Source organism: Pelophylax lessonae (genome assembly GCF_965119305.1).
Source record: "Pelophylax lessonae genome assembly, chromosome: 4".
Lineage (NCBI taxonomy): Eukaryota > Metazoa > Chordata > Amphibia > Anura > Ranidae > Pelophylax > Pelophylax lessonae.
Genome location: NC_138771.1, coordinates 498972468 through 498999809, shown reverse-complemented (window position 1 = coordinate 498999809; position 27342 = coordinate 498972468).

The following is a 27342-nucleotide window of genomic DNA, read 5'->3' as shown; positions in this document are numbered from 1 at the left end:
TCTTCTAAACAGCTGTTATAAACCTCCGCTAAAAAGGGAGCCAGAATGGACTTAAAACACTTGTAAAATTCAGCTGTCAACCCATCTGGCCCAGGCGACTTTTTGGTAGCCAGCTTCTCTATAGCACGAACTACCTCATCTGCTGAAATTGGTTCTGTCAAATCCATCAAAGGCAATGTATCATTTCCCAATCCTGGAGTAGAATCCAGAAAGCTTTCCATCCTGTCCCGACTAAGGTCCTTTCTTCCCAGAAGGTCTGCGTAATATGACCTGAAGATCTCCAGGATCCCTGATCTGGACTTCACCAGGGAACCCGTACTATCCCTCAGACCTATGACCGTCTTAACTGCTATGCCTTGCTTACAGTTCTGGTAAGGATCAGGCGAGTGATATTTCCCATAATCTCTCTCCAGAACCAAGGAGGCATGCCGGTCGTATTGACACTTCCTAAGAAGAAGCTTTACCTCCGAGATCTCCCCTGGATCTCCTCCATACGAGACAAGACGATCAAGCTTCCTCCGCAAATGCTGGTAGGCAATATACATACCAAGCTGCTTCTTCTTACTTATGGCCTTGAAAAGTCCAATCGCCCTTTGTTTCACAAGCTCCCACCACTCTGACTTACTGCTGCAAAAGTCCAGAATAGAAACCTGTGCCTGAAAAAAATCCTCAAAGGATTGTCTTACCTCTACATCTTCCAGGAGAGCCGAATTCAGTTTCCAGGTACCCCTTCCCCTGGGTGGAGTGTCCGAGGCATTCAGAGTCACAGACAGCATACAGTGGTCAGAGAACTCCACCGCCCTCAACTCAGGAGCCGAGAAAGCAGAGTTCTCCTTTAAAAAAAACCTATCTATCCTACTCTGACTATTCCCTCTCTGAAACGTGAATCCCGTGCTGCCAGGGCAGTGCTTAATGTGCACATCTACCAGGCCTGCTTGTCTAACCATATCTCTAAGAAAAACGCTATCATAACCCAGCCTGTCTATGGAGACCCTCCTGTCTTCAGGCCTAATTATGGTGTTAAAGTCACCTCCAAAGACAACCTGCTGGGATGTAAAAAGGAAGGGCTTGATCTTTGTGAAGAGGCATTTCCTGTCCCATTTTGACTGCGGTCCATAGATATTGATCAGGCGCAGGTCCTGCCCCCTAACAGAGACGTCTAAGACCATGCATCTCCCCATTTCTACCTCAATTATCCGCCGGCACGTTACCATATCGGTTTTAAAAAGAACCGCAACTCCGCTGCAAGGCTCAGACCAAAAGGAGGGACCGCATCTCCACTCCCTTTTTGCTAGATGGACATCGGCCAAAGTATTGAGCCAGGTCTCTTGCAAAAATAAAATCTCAGCATCAAACTCACTGAGCAAAAATAAGGCAATATCACGAGCTCTTGCAGATTTCACGCTGGCGACATTAATGGTCGCCACCTTTATCAGAGCGGGCACTGCCATCAGGATGATTGGGGTAGTCGTTTCTTAACCTCCACCACACTCTCATCACCCGAAACAGCTCTCTTTACACTATGTGACTCCCCCTCATCCATAGATGATAAACAAATAGATAAATCCGACACCAACTCCTCCCCTGATAAAACCGAAAATGTGTTGCCAAGAGGAACCCCTCCTGGCTCTAACTGTAAGGAAGAAACGACCACTTTACTGGTCTTCCTCTTCTTCTTTTTCTTCCTCTTTGTCCTCTCCCACCCCTCCTCATCCGAATCCTCCACAACAGAGGGTGAGACATGGGACATGGACACCCCTCCCTCAACCCCATCGACCCCACCACCATCCAGCACCCCTGCACCCTCTTGGCCGCGTTTGCGGTGTCGAGAGACAGGGACTGGAGGTGGAGCAGGCCGAGGGGGAAGATCCACTATACCCGCCCCCCCAGCAGCTTCCGCTAGTCTGGAGGATCTACGCACAGTAGATGTAGGAACAACCACAGGAGGGACAGACTCAGGGACCACATCACCAGGGGAAACAAAATCTGACACAACAGACACAGGAAGGACAGACTCAGGGACCACATCACCAGGGGAAACAGAATCTGACACAACAGACACAGGAGGGGCAGCAACAATTTCCTCTCTAACTTCAGCTGCTTCATCTTCTTTATCAAGCCTCTGCAGCTCAGTCTCCAATCCTGGCAAGTTATGCAGTGCCTCTGGGCACTGGCTATATGGATGACCCAGCTGCTGGCACAAATTGCACCGAATCTGGGTGCATTCTCTGGCCAAATGGCCTAAATCCTGGCACAGTGAGCACTTCTTGTGGGTGCAGGACGATGCAAAGTGGCCTTTATCACCACATTTATTGCACACCTTAGGCTGACCTTGGTAGAAAATGGTCAGCCTATCCCTACCCAGAAAGGCTGAGCAGGGAAGGTGCTGAACTACATCGCCCAGCACCCCCAATTTTAGTGACACTGTCCAGGCCCCTGTCCATATCCCATGCTCATCAAGGACCTTCCGCAGTGGAGTGAGGACCTCGCCATATCGGCGTAGCCATACTAATAAATCAGCCTCTGGTATGGATTCGTTACGCACCAAAATGGTCACTGATTTTATCAGAGGCTGCCTTGAAATCACTTTTGGCACCAAACCACTCCACTGCTGAAGGCCCTTGCACCTCCTAAATCTCTCCCAAAAGAGATCCAAACTTTCAGGTTTTACAAACGACAAATCAAATTCATAACTCCCCACCGGGCAAATTAAAGCAAAAATATCACAAGCTTTAAACCCCATTTCCAAAATCAACTCAGCCACCCTCCCCCTTACTGGTGGAGTTCCATCCCCCACCCACCTCAACTGTACCACATTCCTCCTCCTATACCCACCAAACCTCCCTGAATTTTGACTAATAACAGACTTCCCACCACCCACCCTGGTGTGACTCCCCAAAGCTGAAGCATAGCTTCCAACATTCCTCCCAGCAGAAAATCCATCAGTTTTTTTTAAATTATCTGACACACACTTAGCAGATAACGATTGCACAGATTCGGGATTGATCTGTGCAATCGAATCTTTCCTCTGCTGAGCAGGAGGAGAAATGTCATTTTTATTTTTCCCAGCATTACTAACCCCTTCACCACCACCCACCACATTCATTGCTTTAACATTAATGTCATTTTTTATACTTGCTGGGATATTTATTATTGCTGTTGTCTTCACAGCAGAATCCATAGTTGCTGCTGCACTGGTAAGAACTCCAGCTGTCATCTTCTCTTCCACTAGGACAGGGTTTTCAGCTGTGGAAATAGCATTCTGTTTTAACACAGCAACAGGTGAAACATTGCAGGAGACTTCCATAGCTGCTTCACTTCCAGCACTATGTTGATCCCCTCCCCCACCAGAAATCAGCTGGTCAATCAGCACTGGAAGACTGGGAGGCTCAGGTGAACATGAAGCATGCTCTTTGGAGCTGGCAGCCATTTTGCTTGCTGTGGGACTACTGGTCTCAGCCAGACCAGCAAAATCCATGCCTGGGGTGTTAGATGCAGGTCCATCCACAGTCATCTGATGGTCCGGGAATTCATTGGTCAGGGATTTTCCTTGCATGTCTGCACTCGGTTTCTCCACAGCAGAATCTCCAATAGGTAGCTGTATGCAGAGCTCCTTCTCACCTGGGACACCATCCACTACAGCAAGTGGGGCAGACATGCTGGAAGGCAGCATGATGTACTGGGATTTCTCCACCAGTACTGGCTTTGCTGACTTGAATCTCCTCTGCCCATCCTCAGGGATTTCTGATGGATCATCAGAAAAGACAAACTTGTCTGCTTTCAGGGGTGACTCCATCTCCTGGATAAATGTCAGGGATCCATGTCCACTCTCAACCCCCTGGCTGGTTGCCGCTGGTGATTCCCAGTTCTGGCATGGGGGGAGAGGTGCAGAGGCAGATGGAGCCTGGTCATCCATTAACGGAGGCTGCTGATCCACAGAACTTGCTGATGCTTGGCTGGTAAAACGCCTCTCATTGTCAAACTTTTCTTTAAATGCTCCACTTCGGTCTTTCAGCCTTTCCAATAATAAAGATTGTTCCTTTACCTTTTCTTCCAATTCCTGTAACTCAGGCTTCATGGCTGTGCGATTTTTACTCCAGGCCTGGAAATACTTGGTTTTGAAGGATTTGTGTTCAGCCTTCAAAACTTTAAGTTTTTCTTCCGCTCTCCCAATCGCCCTAAAACGATTGATAACCTTCTGGCTGAAGACATCCGCATTCTCACCAGGGCCTGGACCCACAGACAGGTCCTCCACCTCCTCCTCACTAGGCCCCGTGTCATCAGGGGGGTCCCTCCCAGGGCCTCCCCCAGGATCAGGCATTGTTCCTGGGCCAGGCTAGCAAGCAAGGCCCAGGCTTGAAAATGGCTGGTTCACACAGAGAGCTCTTTGGGTGTGTCCTCCTCCTTCTTCCCACTGACCACCAATGTAAGAAGCATTCGTCCCACTGACCCCCAATGTAAGGGGCATTCTTCCCACTGACCACAAATGTAAGGAGCATTCTTCCCACTGACCCCCAATGTAAGGGGCATTCTTCCCACTGACCACAAATGTAAGGAGCATTCTTCCCACTGACCCCCAATGTAAGGGGCATTCTTCCCACTGACCCCCAATGTAAGGAGCATTCTTCCCACTGACCACCCAATGTAAGAAGCATTCTTCCCACTGACCCCCAATGTAAGAAGCATTCTTCCCACTGACCCCCAATGTAAGAAGCATTCTTCCCACTGACCCCCAATGTAAGGAGCATTCTTCCCACTGACCAATAATGTAAGGAGCATTTTTCCCACTGACCAACAACGTAAGGAACATTTTTTTCCCACTGACCCCCAATGTAAGGAGCATTCTTCTCACTGTCCCCCAATGTAAGGAGCATTCTTCCCACTGACCCACAATGTAAGAAGCATTCTTCCCACTCACCCCCAATGTAAGGAGCATTCTTCCCATTGACCCACAATGTAAGAAGCATTCTTCCCACTCACCCCCAATGTAAGGAGCATTCTTCCCACTGACCACCAATGTAAGGGGCATTCTTCCCACTGACCCCCAATGTAAGGGACATTCTTCCCACTGACCCCCAATGTAAGGAGCATTCTTCCCAATTTTGTTTATTAAAAGTCTTGCAATCAATAAGCATAAAACCAATATACATAAATAAATATATACATATTTACATGAAAAGGGGGGAAAAAAAAAATACATAGCAAATTCTGCTCTCAAATAAAGACTGCCTTTACAGCAAAAACAAAACTCACATCATGAAACACATCATTACCGGGAAAAATAATCTTAATAAGACTCACACCACCACACCAGACATCAAACCTGCGAGGTCAAGAAACAAAACCACTCCCATTATGCATGCAGCCCTTCTTCAAAAATGAAGATATTAACTAACAAAAGCTAAGGGCGTGAAAGAAATAGCATAGGAAAAAAGCTTTTCACCCAGAGATGGACAGTTCACCAAAAGCAGGTCTGATATTCCTCCACGCCCTTATCCAGACCGCTCGAGGCTCCCTGCCCTTCTCAAGACCCCGAATCTTCCCAACCTCACCCAGAATATCGTACACCACCACCTCGACAGGGAGGACTTTCTTCCGCAGGGTAATCTGGCACCGTGCATTCCACGTGAAGTAACGGACAACTATACTAACTAGAAAAAGTGTATCCAAATCAAAATCCCAGCGAGTCGGGAATGCCCCGTACACCCACTCCGCATAACTCATGCGATAGAGAAAGGGGATGCCTAGAGCCCTCCCCACCCTTTTATACACCTCTATGTTAAAGTGACACTGGAGCAAAAAGTGGTCCATAGACTCCACTTTACCAACACACTCCGCTCTAGGACAATCCCGATCATCCACAGGGCGATGCTTCAGGTTCCCTCTCACATAGAGCCTTCCGTGGAAAGCGAGCCAGGCTTGATCCCTAAACTTCAAAGGGATTCTTCCTAAGTTAATTAAACGCAACCCCTCCCTCATTACGGGGCCTGGGCAATCCCTTAAGGTCAGCGACACACTGAAAGCAGAGCCCAAAATCCTCTTCTCCAGAAGCTTTCTGGGGAGGGACTTGATATCCCCCACTGTCACCTGCCACTGCCTAAGTATTTTCAGACACGGGGCAACATAAGCCGGAAGCTTGCCATGTCGGACTCTCAGACTTTTCACTGGCCCGCCATCTTCCCAGCATCGCAGAAAAGGCCTAAACCAAGATTGAAAAATACCCACCCATCCCGGCGGGGTCTCTGCTAACATATTACCAAGATTATACTTTAAAAAAAGCAGAGAAAAGAAAACTATAGGGTTGACCATTCCTAGACCACCCTCCCGCCTGGACAGGTAAGTTACATTGCGTTTGATCAGGTTCAGCCTATTTCCCCATAACAGTTGGAAAAAGCAGCTGTACACCCTTGCATAGAGAGATTCCGGCAAGATACAGACAAAGCTGACATATAAAAAGATTGGGATCAGGTAAGTTTTAATCAAGTCAACCCTTTCCCTCAAGGAAAGTTTCCATTTCTTCCAGCTTGCCACCTTGGCATTGGCATTCAACAACCTGCTTTCCCAATTTCGATGACCATAGTCACCAGGACCAAATTTGATGCCCAACACTTTAATTTCCTGCTGGGGCTCTGGGAAGGCATCCGGAAGTTCGAAGCTTTCACCCTCCTCACCCATCCAGAAAACTTCACTCTTTTCATGATTGATTTTAGAGCCAGAAGCCTCAGTGTACTGCTCTATCACAGAGACCACCTCCTGCGCCTCCTCCATCCCAGAGATAATAACAGACACATCATCGGCATAGGCCACGACCTTCAAAGGCGGCACACCAGCAATGCCCAAAGGCACCCCACACAACGATCCACTCTCTAACCTTCTTATGAAGGGGTCGATTGCGAATACATATAGCAGGGGGCTCAAAGGACACCCCTGGTGCACACCAGAGCCAACCTCAAAAGGCCGTCCAACCCAACCATTAACAAGTGGGAAGCTCTCAGCCCCTTTATATAATGTTTTCAGCCAATCAATAAACCTCCCCTGCAGGCCGTATCTACCAAGTAGCAAATACAGGTACTCATGATTGACTCGATCAAAAGCCTTCGCCTGATCCAATGCCAGCAAGTACTTTCTCCATCCAGCAGCCCTGCATCGCTCCAAAGCCTCCCGGACAGCTAAAATTGCTGAAAAGGTACTTCTGCCCTGGACCGAGCAGTGCTGATGATTGGACAACAAATCGCCTGCTACTGACGACAAGCGCCAAAAAAGAATCTTCGCCAAGATCTTTCTATCAACATTGAGAAGACTGATGGGGCGCCAGTTCTCAATTATTGAGGGGTCTTTACCTTTTGACAGAAGAATCACAGCGGATTGCCTCATGGAGGGAGGGAGAGAACCCTCTTCTAAACAGCTGTTATAAACCTCCGCTAAAAAGGGAGCCAGAATGGACTTAAAACACTTGTAAAATTCAGCTGTCAACCCATCTGGCCCAGGCGACTTTTTGGTAGCCAGCTTCTCTATAGCACGAACTACCTCATCTGCTGAAATTGGTTCTGTCAAATCCATCAAAGGCAATGTATCATTTCCCAATCCTGGAGTAGAATCCAGAAAGCTTTCCATCCTGTCCCGACTAAGGTCCTTTCTTCCCAGAAGGTCTGCGTAATATGACCTGAAGATCTCCAGGATCCCTGATCTGGACTTCACCAGGGAACCCGTACTATCCCTCAGACCTATGACCGTCTTAACTGCTATGCCTTGCTTACAGTTCTGGTAAGGATCAGGCGAGTGATATTTCCCATAATCTCTCTCCAGAACCAAGGAGGCATGCCGGTCGTATTGACACTTCCTAAGAAGAAGCTTTACCTCCGAGATCTCCCCTGGATCTCCTCCATACGAGACAAGACGATCAAGCTTCCTCCGCAAATGCTGGTAGGCAATATACATACCAAGCTGCTTCTTCTTACTTATGGCCTTGAAAAGTCCAATCGCCCTTTGTTTCACAAGCTCCCACCACTCTGACTTACTGCTGCAAAAGTCCAGAATAGAAACCTGTGCCTGAAAAAAATCCTCAAAGGATTGTCTTACCTCTACATCTTCCAGGAGAGCCGAATTCAGTTTCCAGGTACCCCTTCCCCTGGGTGGAGTGTCCGAGGCATTCAGAGTCACAGACAGCATACAGTGGTCAGAGAACTCCACCGCCCTCAACTCAGGAGCCGAGAAAGCAGAGTTCTCCTTTAAAAAAAACCTATCTATCCTACTCTGACTATTCCCTCTCTGAAACGTGAATCCCGTGCTGCCAGGGCAGTGCTTAATGTGCACATCTACCAGGCCTGCTTGTCTAACCATATCTCTAAGAAAAACGCTATCATAACCCAGCCTGTCTATGGAGACCCTCCTGTCTTCAGGCCTAATTATGGTGTTAAAGTCACCTCCAAAGACAACCTGCTGGGATGTAAAAAGGAAGGGCTTGATCTTTGTGAAGAGGCATTTCCTGTCCCATTTTGACTGCGGTCCATAGATATTGATCAGGCGCAGGTCCTGCCCCCTAACAGAGACGTCTAAGACCATGCATCTCCCCATTTCTACCTCAATTATCCGCCGGCACGTTACCATATCGGTTTTAAAAAGAACCGCAACTCCGCTGCAAGGCTCAGACCAAAAGGAGGGACCTCATCTCCACTCCCTTTTTGCTAGATGGACATCGGCCAAAGTATTGAGCCAGGTCTCTTGCAAAAATAAAATCTCAGCATCAAACTCACTGAGCAAAAATAAGGCAATATCACGAGCTCTTGCAGATTTCACGCTGGCGACATTAATGGTCGCCACCTTTATCAGAGCGGGCACTGCCATCAGGATGATTGGGGTAGTCGTTTCTTAACCTCCACCACACTCTCATCACCCGAAACAGCTCTCTTTACACTATGTGACTCCCCCTCATCCATAGATGATAAACAAATAGATAAATCCGACACCAACTCCTCCCCTGATAAAACCGAAAATGTGTTGCCAAGAGGAACCCCTCCTGGCTCTAACTGTAAGGAAGAAACGACCACTTTACTGGTCTTCCTCTTCTTCTTTTTCTTCCTCTTTGTCCTCTCCCACCCCTCCTCATCCGAATCCTCCACAACAGAGGGTGAGACATGGGACATGGACACCCCTCCCTCAACCCCATCGACCCCACCACCATCCAGCACCCCTGCACCCTCTTGGCCGCGTTTGCGGTGTCGAGAGACAGGGACTGGAGGTGGAGCAGGCCGAGGGGGAAGATCCACTATACCCGCCCCCCCAGCAGCTTCCGCTAGTCTGGAGGATCTACGCACAGTAGATGTAGGAACAACCACAGGAGGGACAGACTCAGGGACCACATCACCAGGGGAAACAAAATCTGACACAACAGACACAGGAAGGACAGACTCAGGGACCACATCACCAGGGGAAACAGAATCTGACACAACAGACACAGGAGGGGCAGCAACAATTTCCTCTCTAACTTCAGCTGCTTCATCTTCTTTATCAAGCCTCTGCAGCTCAGTCTCCAATCCTGGCAAGTTATGCAGTGCCTCTGGGCACTGGCTATATGGATGACCCAGCTGCTGGCACAAATTGCACCGAATCTGGGTGCATTCTCTGGCCAAATGGCCTAAATCCTGGCACAGTGAGCACTTCTTGTGGGTGCAGGACGATGCAAAGTGGCCTTTATCACCACATTTATTGCACACCTTAGGCTGACCTTGGTAGAAAATGGTCAGCCTATCCCTACCCAGAAAGGCTGAGCAGGGAAGGTGCTGAACTACATCGCCCAGCACCCCCAATTTTAGTGACACTGTCCAGGCCCCTGTCCATATCCCATGCTCATCAAGGACCTTCCGCAGTGGAGTGAGGACCTCGCCATATCGGCGTAGCCATACTAATAAATCAGCCTCTGGTATGGATTCGTTACGCACCAAAATGGTCACTGATTTTATCAGAGGCTGCCTTGAAATCACTTTTGGCACCAAACCACTCCACTGCTGAAGGCCCTTGCACCTCCTAAATCTCTCCCAAAAGAGATCCAAACTTTCAGGTTTTACAAACGACAAATCAAATTCATAACTCCCCACCGGGCAAATTAAAGCAAAAATATCACAAGCTTTAAACCCCATTTCCAAAATCAACTCAGCCACCCTCCCCCTTACTGGTGGAGTTCCATCCCCCACCCACCTCAACTGTACCACATTCCTCCTCCTATACCCACCAAACCTCCCTGAATTTTGACTAATAACAGACTTCCCACCACCCACCCTGGTGTGACTCCCCAAAGCTGAAGCATAGCTTCCAACATTCCTCCCAGCAGAAAATCCATCAGTTTTTTTTAAATTATCTGACACACACTTAGCAGATAACGATTGCACAGATTCGGGATTGATCTGTGCAATCGAATCTTTCCTCTGCTGAGCAGGAGGAGAAATGTCATTTTTATTTTTCCCAGCATTACTAACCCCTTCACCACCACCCACCACATTCATTGCTTTAACATTAATGTCATTTTTTATACTTGCTGGGATATTTATTATTGCTGTTGTCTTCACAGCAGAATCCATAGTTGCTGCTGCACTGGTAAGAACTCCAGCTGTCATCTTCTCTTCCACTAGGACAGGGTTTTCAGCTGTGGAAATAGCATTCTGTTTTAACACAGCAACAGGTGAAACATTGCAGGAGACTTCCATAGCTGCTTCACTTCCAGCACTATGTTGATCCCCTCCCCCACCAGAAATCAGCTGGTCAATCAGCACTGGAAGACTGGGAGGCTCAGGTGAACATGAAGCATGCTCTTTGGAGCTGGCAGCCATTTTGCTTGCTGTGGGACTACTGGTCTCAGCCAGACCAGCAAAATCCATGCCTGGGGTGTTAGATGCAGGTCCATCCACAGTCATCTGATGGTCCGGGAATTCATTGGTCAGGGATTTTCCTTGCATGTCTGCACTCGGTTTCTCCACAGCAGAATCTCCAATAGGTAGCTGTATGCAGAGCTCCTTCTCACCTGGGACACCATCCACTACAGCAAGTGGGGCAGACATGCTGGAAGGCAGCATGATGTACTGGGATTTCTCCACCAGTACTGGCTTTGCTGACTTGAATCTCCTCTGCCCATCCTCAGGGATTTCTGATGGATCATCAGAAAAGACAAACTTGTCTGCTTTCAGGGGTGACTCCATCTCCTGGATAAATGTCAGGGATCCATGTCCACTCTCAACCCCCTGGCTGGTTGCCGCTGGTGATTCCCAGTTCTGGCATGGGGGGAGAGGTGCAGAGGCAGATGGAGCCTGGTCATCCATTAACGGAGGCTGCTGATCCACAGAACTTGCTGATGCTTGGCTGGTAAAACGCCTCTCATTGTCAAACTTTTCTTTAAATGCTCCACTTCGGTCTTTCAGCCTTTCCAATAATAAAGATTGTTCCTTTACCTTTTCTTCCAATTCCTGTAACTCAGGCTTCATGGCTGTGCGATTTTTACTCCAGGCCTGGAAATACTTGGTTTTGAAGGATTTGTGTTCAGCCTTCAAAACTTTAAGTTTTTCTTCCGCTCTCCCAATCGCCCTAAAACGATTGATAACCTTCTGGCTGAAGACATCCGCATTCTCACCAGGGCCTGGACCCACAGACAGGTCCTCCACCTCCTCCTCACTAGGCCCCGTGTCATCAGGGGGGTCCCTCCCAGGGCCTCCCCCAGGATCAGGCATTGTTCCTGGGCCAGGCTAGCAAGCAAGGCCCAGGCTTGAAAATGGCTGGTTCACACAGAGAGCTCTTTGGGTGTGTCCTCCTCCTTCTTCCCACTGACCACCAATGTAAGAAGCATTCGTCCCACTGACCCCCAATGTAAGGGGCATTCTTCCCACTGACCACAAATGTAAGGAGCATTCTTCCCACTGACCCCCAATGTAAGGGGCATTCTTCCCACTGACCACAAATGTAAGGAGCATTCTTCCCACTGACCCCCAATGTAAGGGGCATTCTTCCCACTGACCCCCAATGTAAGGAGCATTCTTCCCACTGACCACCCAATGTAAGAAGCATTCTTCCCACTGACCCCCAATGTAAGAAGCATTCTTCCCACTGACCCCCAATGTAAGGAGCATTCTTCCCACTGACCAATAATGTAAGGAGCATTTTTCCCACTGACCAACAACGTAAGGAACATTTTTTTCCCACTGACCCCCAATGTAAGGAGCATTCTTCTCACTGTCCCCCAATGTAAGGAGCATTCTTCCCACTGACCCACAATGTAAGAAGCATTCTTCCCACTCACCCCCAATGTAAGGAGCATTCTTCCCATTGACCCACAATGTAAGAAGCATTCTTCCCACTCACCCCCAATGTAAGGAGCATTCTTCCCACTGACCACCAATGTAAGGGGCATTCTTCCCACTGACCCCCAATGTAAGGGACATTCTTCCCACTGACCCCCAATGTAAGGAGCATTCTTCCCAATTTTGTTTATTAAAAGTCTTGCAATCAATAAGCATAAAACCAATATACATAAATAAATATATACATATTTACATGAAAAGGGGGGAAAAAAAAAATACATAGCAAATTCTGCTCTCAAATAAAGACTGCCTTTACAGCAAAAACAAAACTCACATCATGAAACACATCATTACCGGGAAAAATAATCTTAATAAGACTCACACCACCACACCAGACATCAAACCTGCGAGGTCAAGAAACAAAACCACTCCCATTATGCATGCAGCCCTTCTTCAAAAATGAAGATATTAACTAACAAAAGCTAAGGGCGTGAAAGAAATAGCATAGGAAAAAAGCTTTTCACCCAGAGATGGACAGTTCACCAAAAGCAGGTCTGATATTCCTCCACGCCCTTATCCAGACCGCTCGAGGCTCCCTGCCCTTCTCAAGACCCCGAATCTTCCCAACCTCACCCAGAATATCGTACACCACCACCTCGACAGGGAGGACTTTCTTCCGCAGGGTAATCTGGCACCGTGCATTCCACGTGAAGTAACGGACAACTATACTAACTAGAAAAAGTGTATCCAAATCAAAATCCCAGCGAGTCGGGAATGCCCCGTACACCCACTCCGCATAACTCATGCGATAGAGAAAGGGGATGCCTAGAGCCCTCCCCACCCTTTTATACACCTCTATGTTAAAGTGACACTGGAGCAAAAAGTGGTCCATAGACTCCACTTTACCAACACACTCCGCTCTAGGACAATCCCGATCATCCACAGGGCGATGCTTCAGGTTCCCTCTCACATAGAGCCTTCCGTGGAAAGCGAGCCAGGCTTGATCCCTAAACTTCAAAGGGATTCTTCCTAAGTTAATTAAACGCAACCCCTCCCTCATTACGGGGCCTGGGCAATCCCTTAAGGTCAGCGACACACTGAAAGCAGAGCCCAAAATCCTCTTCTCCAGAAGCTTTCTGGGGAGGGACTTGATATCCCCCACTGTCACCTGCCACTGCCTAAGTATTTTCAGACACGGGGCAACATAAGCCGGAAGCTTGCCATGTCGGACTCTCAGACTTTTCACTGGCCCGCCATCTTCCCAGCATCGCAGAAAAGGCCTAAACCAAGATTGAAAAATACCCACCCATCCCGGCGGGGTCTCTGCTAACATATTACCAAGATTATACTTTAAAAAAAGCAGAGAAAAGAAAACTATAGGGTTGACCATTCCTAGACCACCCTCCCGCCTGGACAGGTAAGTTACATTGCGTTTGATCAGGTTCAGCCTATTTCCCCATAACAGTTGGAAAAAGCAGCTGTACACCCTTGCATAGAGAGATTCCGGCAAGATACAGACAAAGCTGACATATAAAAAGATTGGGATCAGGTAAGTTTTAATCAAGTCAACCCTTTCCCTCAAGGAAAGTTTCCATTTCTTCCAGCTTGCCACCTTGGCATTGGCATTCAACAACCTGCTTTCCCAATTTCGATGACCATAGTCACCAGGACCAAATTTGATGCCCAACACTTTAATTTCCTGCTGGGGCTCTGGGAAGGCATCCGGAAGTTCGAAGCTTTCACCCTCCTCACCCATCCAGAAAACTTCACTCTTTTCATGATTGATTTTAGAGCCAGAAGCCTCAGTGTACTGCTCTATCACAGAGACCACCTCCTGCGCCTCCTCCATCCCAGAGATAATAACAGACACATCATCGGCATAGGCCACGACCTTCAAAGGCGGCACACCAGCAATGCCCAAAGGCACCCCACACAACGATCCACTCTCTAACCTTCTTATGAAGGGGTCGATTGCGAATACATATAGCAGGGGGCTCAAAGGACACCCCTGGCGCACACCAGAGCCAACCTCAAAAGGCCGTCCAACCCAACCATTAACAAGTGGGAAGCTCTCAGCCCCTTTATATAATGTTTTCAGCCAATCAATAAACCTCCCCTGCAGGCCGTATCTACCAAGTAGCAAATACAGGTACTCATGATTGACTCGATCAAAAGCCTTCGCCTGATCCAATGCCAGCAAGTACTTTCTCCATCCAGCAGCCCTGCATCGCTCCAAAGCCTCCCGGACAGCTAAAATTGCTGAAAAGGTACTTCTGCCCTGGACCGAGCAGTGCTGATGATTGGACAACAAATCGCCTGCTACTGACGACAAGCGCCAAAAAAGAATCTTCGCCAAGATCTTTCTATCAACATTGAGAAGACTGATGGGGCGCCAGTTCTCAATTATTGAGGGGTCTTTACCTTTTGACAGAAGAATCACAGCGGATTGCCTCATGGAGGGAGGGAGAGAACCCTCTTCTAAACAGCTGTTATAAACCTCCGCTAAAAAGGGAGCCAGAATGGACTTAAAACACTTGTAAAATTCAGCTGTCAACCCATCTGGCCCAGGCGACTTTTTGGTAGCCAGCTTCTCTATAGCACGAACTACCTCATCCGCTGAAATTGGTTCTGTCAAATCCATCAAAGGCAATGTATCATTTCCCAATCCTGGAGTAGAATCCAGAAAGCTTTCCATCCTGTCCCGACTAAGGTCCTTTCTTCCCAGAAGGTCTGCGTAATATGACCTGAAGATCTCCAGGATCCCTGATCTGGACTTCACCAGGGAACCCGTACTATCCCTCAGACCTATGACCGTCTTAACTGCTATGCCTTGCTTACAGTTCTGGTAAGGATCAGGCGAGTGATATTTCCCATAATCTCTCTCCAGAACCAAGGAGGCATGCCGGTCGTATTGACACTTCCTAAGAAGAAGCTTTACCTCCGAGATCTCCCCTGGATCTCCTCCATACGAGACAAGACGATCAAGCTTCCTCCGCAAATGCTGGTAGGCAATATACATACCAAGCTGCTTCTTCTTACTTATGGCCTTGAAAAGTCCAATCGCCCTTTGTTTCACAAGCTCCCACCACTCTGACTTACTGCTGCAAAAGTCCAGAATAGAAACCTGTGCCTGAAAAAAATCCTCAAAGGATTGTCTTACCTCTACATCTTCCAGGAGAGCCGAATTCAGTTTCCAGGTACCCCTTCCCCTGGGTGGAGTGTCCGAGGCATTCAGAGTCACAGACAGCATACAGTGGTCAGAGAACTCCACCGCCCTCAACTCAGGAGCCGAGAAAGCAGAGTTCTCCTTTAAAAAAAACCTGTCTATCCTACTCTGACTATTCCCTCTCTGAAACGTGAATCCCGTGCTGCCAGGGCAGTGCTTAATGTGCACATCTACCAGGCCTGCTTGTCTAACCATATCTCTAAGAAAAACGCTATCATAACCCAGCCTGTCTATGGAGACCCCCCTGTCTTCAGGCCTAATTATGGTGTTAAAGTCACCTCCAAAGACAACCTGCTGGGATGTAAAAAGGAAGGGCTTGATCTTTGTGAAGAGGCATTTCCTGTCCCATTTTGACTGCGGTCCATAGATATTGATGAGGCGCAGGTCCTGCCCCCTAACAGAAACGTCTAAGACCATGCATCTCCCCATTTCTACCTCAATTATCCGCCGGCACGTTACCATATCGGTTTTAAAAAGAACCGCAACTCCGCTGCAAGGCTCAGCCGCAAGAGACCAAAAGGAGGGACCACATCTCCACTCCCTTTTTGCTAGATGGACATCGGCCAAAGTATTGAGCCAGGTCTCTTGCAAAAATAAAATCTCAGCATCAAACTCACTGAGCAAAAATAAGGCAATATCACGAGCTCTTGCAGATTTCACGCTGGCGACATTAATGGTCGCCACCTTTATCAGAGCGGGCACTGCCATCAGGATGATTGGGGTAGTCGTTTCTTAACCTCCACCACACTCTCATCACCCGAAACAGCCCTCTTTACACTATGTGACTCCCCCTCATCCATAGATGATAAAGAAGTGGATAAATCGGATACTAACTCCTCCCCTGATAAAACCGAAAATGTGTTGCCAAGAGGAACCCCTCCTGGCTCTAACTGTAAGGAGGAAACGACCGCTTTACTGGTTTTCCTCTTTTTCTTTTTCTTCCTCCTTGTCCTCTCCCACCCCTCCTCATCCGAATCCTCCACAACAGAGGGTGAGACATGGGACATGGACACCCCTCCCTCAACCCCATCGACCCCACCACCATCCAGCACCCCTGCACCCTCTTGGCCGCGTTTGCGGTGTCGAGAGACAGGGACTGGAGGTGGAGTAGGCCGAGGGGGAAGATCCACTATACCCGCCCCCCCAGCAGCTTCCGCTAGTCTGGAGGATCTACGCACAGTAGATGTAGGAACAACAGGAGGGACAGACTCAGGGACCACATCACTAGGGGAAACAAAATCTGACACAACAGACACAGGAAGGACAGACTCAGGGACCACCTCACTAAGGGAAACAGAATCTGACACAACAGACACAGGAGGGGCAACAACAATTTCCTCTCTAACTTCAGCTGCTTCATCTTCTTTATCAAGCCTCTGCAGCTCAGTCTCCAATCCTGGCAAGTTATGCAGTGCCTCTGGGCACTGGCTATATGGATGACCCAGCTGCTGGCACAAATTGCACCGAATCTGGGTGCATTCTCTGGCCAAATGGCCTAAATCCTGGCACAGTGAGCACTTCTTGTGGGTGCAGGACGATGCAAAGTGGCCTTTATCACCACATTTATTACATACCTTAGGCTGACCTTGGTAGAAAATGGTCAGCCTATCCCTACCCAGAAAGGCTGAGCAGGGAAGGTGCTGAACTACATCGCCCAGCACCCCCAATTTTAGTGACACTGTCCAGGCCCCTGTCCATATCCCATGCTCATCAAGGACCTTCCGCAGTGGAGTGAGGACCTCGCCATATCGGCGTAGCCATACTAATAAATCAGCCTCTGGTATGGATTCGTTACGCACCAAGATGGTCACCGACTTTATCAGAGGCTGTCTTGAAATCACCTTTGGCACCAAACCACTCCACTGCTGAAGGCCCTTGCACCTCCTAAATCTCTCCCAAAAGAGATCCAAACTCTCAGGTTTCACAAACGACAAATCAAATTCATAACTTCCCACCGGGCAAATCAAAGCAAAAATGTCACAGGCTTTAAACCCCATTTCCAAGACCAACTCGGCCACTCTCCCCCTTACTGGCGGCGTTCCATCGCCCTCCCACCGCAACTGAACCACATTCCTCCTCCTATACCCACTAACCAACCCCCCAACAAACCTCCTTGAATTGCGATTACTAACCAAATCCCCACCACCCACCCTGGTGCGACTCCCCAAAGCTGAAGCATAGCTTCCAACATTCCTCCCAGCAGAAAATCCATCAGTTTGTTTTGAAACATCCGACACAGACATAACAGATAACGATTGTACAGATCCGGGATTGATCTGTACAATCGATAAATCTTTCCTCTGCTGAGCAGGGGGAGAAATGTCATTTCTATTTTTCCCAGCAATATTATCCCCTTCACCACCACCCACCACATTCATTGCTTTATGATTATTGTCATTTTTAATACTTGCTGGGATATTTGTTGTCTTCACAGCAGAATCCATAGTTGGTGCTGCACTGGTAAGAGTTTCAGCTGTCATCTTCTCTTCCACTGGGACAGGGTTTTCAGCTGTGGAAATGGAATTCAGTTCTAGCACAGCAGCAGGTAAAACACTGCAGGTAACTTCCATGGCTGCTTCCATTCCAAAAACAGCAGCATGCTGATCCCCCCCCCCACCAGCAATCAGCCCTGAAACACTGGGAAGCTCTGGTGAAAGTGAAACAGACTCCTTGGAGCTGGCAGCCATTTTGCTTTCAGAGGGACTACTGGTCTCAGCCAGACCAGCAAAATCCATGTCTGGGGTGTCAGATGCAGGTCCATCCACATTCACCTGATGGTCCGGGGATTTCACGGTCAGGGATTTTCCCTGCATGTCTGTACTGGTTGTGTTCACAGCAGAATCTCCAATAGGTAGCTGTAGGCAAAGCTCCTTCTCACCTGGGACACCATCCACTACAGCAGGTGGGGCAGACATGTTGGATGGCAGCATGGTATACTGGGATTTCTCCACCAGTACTGGCTTTGCTGGTTTGTATCTCCTCTGCCCATCCACAGGGATTTCTGATGGATCATCAGTGAATGCAAACTTATCTGCTCTCAGGGGGGACTCCATCTCCTGGATAAATGTCAGGGATCCATGCCCACTCTCAACCCCCTGGCTGGTTGCCGCTGGCGATTCCCAGTTCTGGCATGGGGGGAGAGGTGCAGAGGCAGATGGAGCCTGGTCATCCATTAACTGAGGCTGCTGATCCACAGAACTTGCTGATGCTTGGCTGGCAAATCTCCTCTCATTATCAAATTTTTCTTTAAACACTCCGCTTCTATCTTTCAACTTTTCCAGTAATAAAGATTGTTTCTTTACCTTATCTTCCAATTCCTGTAGCTCAGGCTTCATGGCTGTGCGATTTTTACTCCAGGCCTGGCAGTATTTGGCTCTGAAGGATTTATGTTCAGCCTTCAAAACTTTAAGTTTTTCTTCAGCTCTCCCAATCGCCCTAAAACGATTGATAACCTTCTGGCTGAAGACATCCGCATTCTCACCAGGGCCTGGACCCACAGACAGGTCCTCCACCTCCTCCTCACTAGGCCCCGTGTCATCAGGGGGATCCCTCCCAGGGCCTCCCCCAGGATCAGGCATTGTTCCTGGGCCAAGCTAGCAAGCAAGGCCCAGGCTTGAAAAGGGCTGGTTCTCTGAGAGAGCTCTTTGGGTGTGTCCTCCTCCTTCTTCCCACTGACCACCAATGTAAGGGGCATTCTTCCCACTGACCACCAATGTAAGGGACATTCTTCCCACTGACCCCCAATGTAAGGGGCATTCTTCCCACTGACCACCAATGTAAGGGACATTCTTCCCACTGACCACAAATGTAAGAAGCATTCGTCCCACTGACCCCCAATGTAAGGGGCATTCTTCCCACTGACCACCAATGTAAGGGACATTCTTCCCACTGACCACAAATGTAAGAAGCATTCGTCCCACTGACCCCCAATATAAGGGGCATTCTTCCCACTGACCCCCAACGTAAGGGAAATTCTTCCAACTGACCACCAATGTAGGGATCATTCTTCCCACTGACCCCCAATGTAAGAAGCATTCTTCCCACTGACCCCCAATGTAAGAAGCATTCTTCCCACTGACCACAAATGTAAGAAGCATTCGTCCCACTGACCCCCAATGTAAGGGGCATTCTTCCCACTGACCACAAATGTAAGGAGCATTCTTCCCACTGACCCCCAATGTAAGGGGCATTCTTCCCAATTTTTGTTTATTAAAAGTCTTGCAATCAATAATCATAAAATCAATATACATAAATAAATATATACATATTTACATGAAAATGGAAAAAAAATACATAGCAAGTTCTGCTCTCAAATAAAGAATGGCTTTACAGCAAAAACAAAACTCACATCATGAAACTGTCATTACCGGAGAAAATAATCTTAGTAGGACTCACACCACCACGCCAGACATCCAACCTGCGAGGTCAAGAAACAAAACCACCCCCATTATGCATGCAGCCCTTCTTCAAAAAGAAGATATTAACCAACAAAAGCTAAGGGCGTGAAAGAAATAGCATAGGAAAAGAGCTCCTCACCCAGAGATGGACAGTTCACCAAAAGCAGGTCTGATATTCCTCCACGCCCTTATCCAGACCGCTCGAGGCTCCCTGCCCTTCTCAAGACCCCGAATCTTCCCAACCTCACCCAGAATATCGTACACCACCACCTCAACAGGGAGGACTTTCTTCCGCAGGGTAATCTGGCACCGTGCATTCCACGTGAAGTAACGGACAACTATACTAACTAGAAAAAGTGTATCCAAATCAAAATCCCAGCGAGTCGGGAATGCCCCGTACACCCACTCCGCATAACTCATGCGATAGAGAAAGGGGAGGCCTAGAGCCCTCCCCACCCTTTTATACACCTCTATGTTAAAGGGACACTGGAGCAAAAAGTGGTCCATAGATTCCACTTTACCAACACACTCCGCTCTAGGACAATCCCGATCATCCACAGGGCGATGCTTCAGGTTCCCTCTCACATAGAGCCTTCCATGGAAAGCGAGCCAGGCTTGATCCCTAAACTTCAAAGGGATTCTTCCTAAGTTAATTAAACGCAACCCCTCCCTCATTACGGGGCCTGGGCAATCCCTTAAGGTCAGTGACACACTGAAAGCAGAGCCCAAAATCCTCTTCTCCAGAAGCTTTCTGGGGAGGGACTTGATATCCCCCACTGTCACCTGCCACTGCCTAAGTATTTTCAGACACGGGGCAACATAAGCCGGAAGCTTGCCATGTCGGACTCTCAGACTTTTCACTGGCCCGCCATCTTCCCAGCATCGCAGAAAAGGCCTAAACCAAGATTGAAAAATACCCACCCATCCCGGCGGGGTCTCTGCTAACATATTACCAAGATTATACTTTAAAAAGAGCAGAGAAAAGAAAACTATAGGGTTGACCATTCCTAGACCACCCTCCCGCCTGGACAGGTAAGTTACATTGCGTTTGATCAGGTTCAGCCTATTTCCCCATAACAGTTGGAAAAAGCAGCTGTACACCCTTGCATAGAGAGATTCCGGCAAGATACAGACAAAGCTGACATATAAAAAGATTGGGATCAGGTAAGTTTTAATCAAGTCAACCCTTTCCCTCAAGGAAAGTTTCCATTTCTTCCAGCTTGCCACCTTGGCATTGGCATTCAACAACCTGCTTTCCCAATTTCGATGACCATAGTCACCAGGACCAAATTTGATGCCCAACACTTTAATTTCCTGCTGGGGCTCTGGGAAGGCATCCGGAAGTTCGAAGCTTTCACCCTCCTCACCCATCCAGAAAACTTCACTCTTTTCATGATTGATTTTAGAGCCAGAAGCCTCTGTGTACTGCTCTATCACAGAGACCACCTCCTGCGCCTCCTCCATCCCAGAGATAATAACAGACACATCATCAGCATAGGCCACGACCTTCAAAGGTGGCACACCAGCAATGCCCAAAGGCACCCCACACAACGATCCACTCTCTAACCTTCTTATGAAGGGGTCGATTGCGAATACATATAGCAGGGGGCTCAAAGGACACCCCTGGCGCACACCAGAGCCAACCTCAAAAGGCCGTCCAACCCAACCATTAACAAGTGGGAAGCTCTCAGCCCCTTTATATAATGTTTTCAGCCAATCAATAAACCTCCCCTGCAGGCCGTATCTACCAAGTAGCAAATACAGGTACTCATGATTGACTCGATCAAAAGCCTTCGCCTGATCCAATGCCAGCAAGTACTTTCTCCATCCAGCAGCCCTGCATCGCTCCAAAGCCTCCCGGACAGCTAAAATTGCTGAAAAGGTACTTCTGCCCTGGACCGAGCAGTGCTGATGATTGGACAACAAATCGCCTGCTACTGACGACAAGCGCCAAAAAAGAATCTTCGCCAAGATCTTTCTATCAACATTGAGAAGACTGATGGGGCGCCAGTTCTCAATTATTGAGGGGTCTTTACCTTTTGACAGAAGAATCACAGCGGATTGCCTCATGGAGGGAGGGAGAGAACCCTCTTCTAAACAGCTGTTATAAACCTCCGCTAAAAAGGGAGCCAGAATGGACTTAAAACACTTGTAAAATTCAGCTGTTAACCCATCTGGCCCAGGCGATTTTTTGGTAGCCAGCTTCTCTATAGCACGAACTACCTCATCCGCTGAAATTGGTTCTGTCAAATCCATCAAAGGCAATGTATCATTTCCCAATCCTGGAGTAGAATCCAGAAAGCTTTCCATCCTGTCCCGACTAAGGTCCTTTCTTCCCAGAAGGTCTGCGTAATATGACCTGAAGATCTCCAGGATCCCTGATCTGGACTTAACCAGGGAACCCGTACTATCCCTCAGACCTATGACCGTCTTAACTGCTATGCCTTGCTTACAGTTCTGGTAAGGATCAGGCGAGTGATATTTCCCGTAATCTCTCTCCAGAACCAAGGAGGCATGCCGGTCGTATTGACACTTCCTAAGAAGAAGCTTTACCTCCGAGATCTCCCCTGGATCTCCTCCATACGAGACAAGACGATCAAGTTTCCTCCGCAAATGCTGGTAGACAATATACATACCAAGCTGCTTCTTCTTACTTATGGCCTTGAAAAGTCCAATCGCCCTTTGTTTCACAAGCTCCCACCACTCTGACTTACTGCTGCAAAAGTCCAGAATAGAAACCTGTGCCTGAAAAAAATCCTCAAAGGATTGTCTTACCTCTACATCTTCCAGGAGAGCCGAATTCAGTTTCCAGGTACCCCTTCCCCTGGGTGGAGTGTCCGAGGCATTCAGAGTCACAGACAGCATACAGTGGTCAGAGAACTCCACCGCCCTCAACTCAGGAGCCGAGAAAGCAGAGTTCTCCTTTAAAAAAAACCTATCTATCCTACTCTGACTATTCCCTCTCTGAAATGTGAATCCTGTGCTGCCAGGGCAGTGCTTAATGTGCACATCTACCAGGCCTGCTTGTCTAACCATATCTCTAAGAAAAACGCTATCATAACCCAGCCTGTCTATGGAGACCCTCCTGTCTTCAGGCCTAATTATGGTGTTAAAGTCACCTCCAAAGACAACCTGCTGGGATGTAAAAAGGAAGGGCTTGATCTTTGTGAAGAGGCATTTCCTGTCCCATTTTGACTGCGGTCCATAGATATTGATGAGGCGCAGGTCCTGCCCCCTAACAGAGACGTCTAAGACCATGCATCATGTCTGGGGTGTCAGATGCAGGTCCATCCACATTCACCTGATGGTCCGGGGATTTCACGGTCAGGGATTTTCCCTGCATGTCTGTACTGGTTGTGTTCACAGCAGAATCTCCAATAGGTAGCTGTAGGCAAAGCTCCTTCTCACCTGGGACACCATCCACTACAGCAGGTGGGGCAGACATGTTGGATGGCAGCATGGTATACTGGGATTTCTCCACCAGTACTGGCTTTGCTGGTTTGTATCTCCTCTGCCCATCCACAGGGATTTCTGATGGATCATCAGTGAATGCAAACTTATCTGCTCTCAGGGGGGACTCCATCTCCTGGATAAATGTCAGGGATCCATGCCCACTCTCAACCCCCTGGCTGGTTGCCGCTGGCGATTCCCAGTTCTGGCATGGGGGGAGAGGTGCAGAGGCAGATGGAGCCTGGTCATCCATTAACTGAGGCTGCTGATCCACAGAACTTGCTGATGCTTGGCTGGCAAATCTCCTCTCATTATCAAATTTTTCTTTAAACACTCCGCTTCTATCTTTCAACTTTTCCAGTAATAAAGATTGTTTCTTTACCTTATCTTCCAATTCCTGTAGCTCAGGCTTCATGGCTGTGCGATTTTTACTCCAGGCCTGGCAGTATTTGGCTCTGAAGGATTTATGTTCAGCCTTCAAAACTTTAAGTTTTTCTTCAGCTCTCCCAATCGCCCTAAAACGATTGATAACCTTCTGGCTGAAGACATCCGCATTCTCACCAGGGCCTGGACCCACAGACAGGTCCTCCACCTCCTCCTCACTAGGCCCCGTGTCATCAGGGGGATCCCTCCCAGGGCCTCCCCCAGGATCAGGCATTGTTCCTGGGCCAAGCTAGCAAGCAAGGCCCAGGCTTGAAAAGGGCTGGTTCTCTGAGAGAGCTCTTTGGGTGTGTCCTCCTCCTTCTTCCCACTGACCACCAATGTAAGGGGCATTCTTCCCACTGACCACCAATGTAAGGGACATTCTTCCCACTGACCCCCAATGTAAGGGGCATTCTTCCCACTGACCACCAATGTAAGGGACATTCTTCCCACTGACCACAAATGTAAGAAGCATTCGTCCCACTGACCCCCAATGTAAGGGGCATTCTTCCCACTGACCACCAATGTAAGGGACATTCTTCCCACTGACCACAAATGTAAGAAGCATTCGTCCCACTGACCCCCAATATAAGGGGCATTCTTCCCACTGACCCCCAACGTAAGGGAAATTCTTCCAACTGACCACCAATGTAGGGATCATTCTTCCCACTGACCCCCAATGTAAGAAGCATTCTTCCCACTGACCCCCAATGTAAGAAGCATTCTTCCCACTGACCACAAATGTAAGAAGCATTCGTCCCACTGACCCCCAATGTAAGGGGCATTCTTCCCACTGACCACAAATGTAAGGAGCATTCTTCCCACTGACCCCCAATGTAAGGGGCATTCTTCCCAATTTTTGTTTATTAAAAGTCTTGCAATCAATAATCATAAAATCAATATACATAAATAAATATATACATATTTACATGAAAATGGAAAAAAAATACATAGCAAGTTCTGCTCTCAAATAAAGAATGGCTTTACAGCAAAAACAAAACTCACATCATGAAACTGTCATTACCGGAGAAAATAATCTTAGTAGGACTCACACCACCACGCCAGACATCCAACCTGCGAGGTCAAGAAACAAAACCACCCCCATTATGCATGCAGCCCTTCTTCAAAAAGAAGATATTAACCAACAAAAGCTAAGGGCGTGAAAGAAATAGCATAGGAAAAGAGCTCCTCACCCAGAGATGGACAGTTCACCAAAAGCAGGTCTGATATTCCTCCACGCCCTTATCCAGACCGCTCGAGGCTCCCTGCCCTTCTCAAGACCCCGAATCTTCCCAACCTCACCCAGAATATCGTACACCACCACCTCAACAGGGAGGACTTTCTTCCGCAGGGTAATCTGGCACCGTGCATTCCACGTGAAGTAACGGACAACTATACTAACTAGAAAAAGTGTATCCAAATCAAAATCCCAGCGAGTCGGGAATGCCCCGTACACCCACTCCGCATAACTCATGCGATAGAGAAAGGGGAGGCCTAGAGCCCTCCCCACCCTTTTATACACCTCTATGTTAAAGGGACACTGGAGCAAAAAGTGGTCCATAGATTCCACTTTACCAACACACTCCGCTCTAGGACAATCCCGATCATCCACAGGGCGATGCTTCAGGTTCCCTCTCACATAGAGCCTTCCATGGAAAGCGAGCCAGGCTTGATCCCTAAACTTCAAAGGGATTCTTCCTAAGTTAATTAAACGCAACCCCTCCCTCATTACGGGGCCTGGGCAATCCCTTAAGGTCAGTGACACACTGAAAGCAGAGCCCAAAATCCTCTTCTCCAGAAGCTTTCTGGGGAGGGACTTGATATCCCCCACTGTCACCTGCCACTGCCTAAGTATTTTCAGACACGGGGCAACATAAGCCGGAAGCTTGCCATGTCGGACTCTCAGACTTTTCACTGGCCCGCCATCTTCCCAGCATCGCAGAAAAGGCCTAAACCAAGATTGAAAAATACCCACCCATCCCGGCGGGGTCTCTGCTAACATATTACCAAGATTATACTTTAAAAAGAGCAGAGAAAAGAAAACTATAGGGTTGACCATTCCTAGACCACCCTCCCGCCTGGACAGGTAAGTTACATTGCGTTTGATCAGGTTCAGCCTATTTCCCCATAACAGTTGGAAAAAGCAGCTGTACACCCTTGCATAGAGAGATTCCGGCAAGATACAGACAAAGCTGACATATAAAAAGATTGGGATCAGGTAAGTTTTAATCAAGTCAACCCTTTCCCTCAAGGAAAGTTTCCATTTCTTCCAGCTTGCCACCTTGGCATTGGCATTCAACAACCTGCTTTCCCAATTTCGATGACCATAGTCACCAGGACCAAATTTGATGCCCAACACTTTAATTTCCTGCTGGGGCTCTGGGAAGGCATCCGGAAGTTCGAAGCTTTCACCCTCCTCACCCATCCAGAAAACTTCACTCTTTTCATGATTGATTTTAGAGCCAGAAGCCTCTGTGTACTGCTCTATCACAGAGACCACCTCCTGCGCCTCCTCCATCCCAGAGATAATAACAGACACATCATCAGCATAGGCCACGACCTTCAAAGGTGGCACACCAGCAATGCCCAAAGGCACCCCACACAACGATCCACTCTCTAACCTTCTTATGAAGGGGTCGATTGCGAATACATATAGCAGGGGGCTCAAAGGACACCCCTGGCGCACACCAGAGCCAACCTCAAAAGGCCGTCCAACCCAACCATTAACAAGTGGGAAGCTCTCAGCCCCTTTATATAATGTTTTCAGCCAATCAATAAACCTCCCCTGCAGGCCGTATCTACCAAGTAGCAAATACAGGTACTCATGATTGACTCGATCAAAAGCCTTCGCCTGATCCAATGCCAGCAAGTACTTTCTCCATCCAGCAGCCCTGCATCGCTCCAAAGCCTCCCGGACAGCTAAAATTGCTGAAAAGGTACTTCTGCCCTGGACCGAGCAGTGCTGATGATTGGACAACAAATCGCCTGCTACTGACGACAAGCGCCAAAAAAGAATCTTCGCCAAGATCTTTCTATCAACATTGAGAAGACTGATGGGGCGCCAGTTCTCAATTATTGAGGGGTCTTTACCTTTTGACAGAAGAATCACAGCGGATTGCCTCATGGAGGGAGGGAGAGAACCCTCTTCTAAACAGCTGTTATAAACCTCCGCTAAAAAGGGAGCCAGAATGGACTTAAAACACTTGTAAAATTCAGCTGTCAACCCATCTGGCCCAGGCGACTTTTTGGTAGCCAGCTTCTCTATAGCACGAACTATCTCATCCGCTGAAATTGGTTCTGTCAAATCCATCAAAGGCAATGTATCATTTCCCAATCCTCGAGTAGAATCCAGAAAGCTTTCCATCCTGTCCCGACTAAGGTCCTTTCTTCCCAGAAGGTCTGCGTAATATGACCTGAAGATCTCCAGGATCCCTGATCTGGACTTCACCAGGGAACCCGTACTATCCCTCAGACCTATGACCGTCTTAACTGCTATGCCTTGCTTACAGTTCTGGTAAGGATCAGGCGAGTAATATTTCCCATAATCTCTCTCCAGAACCAAGGA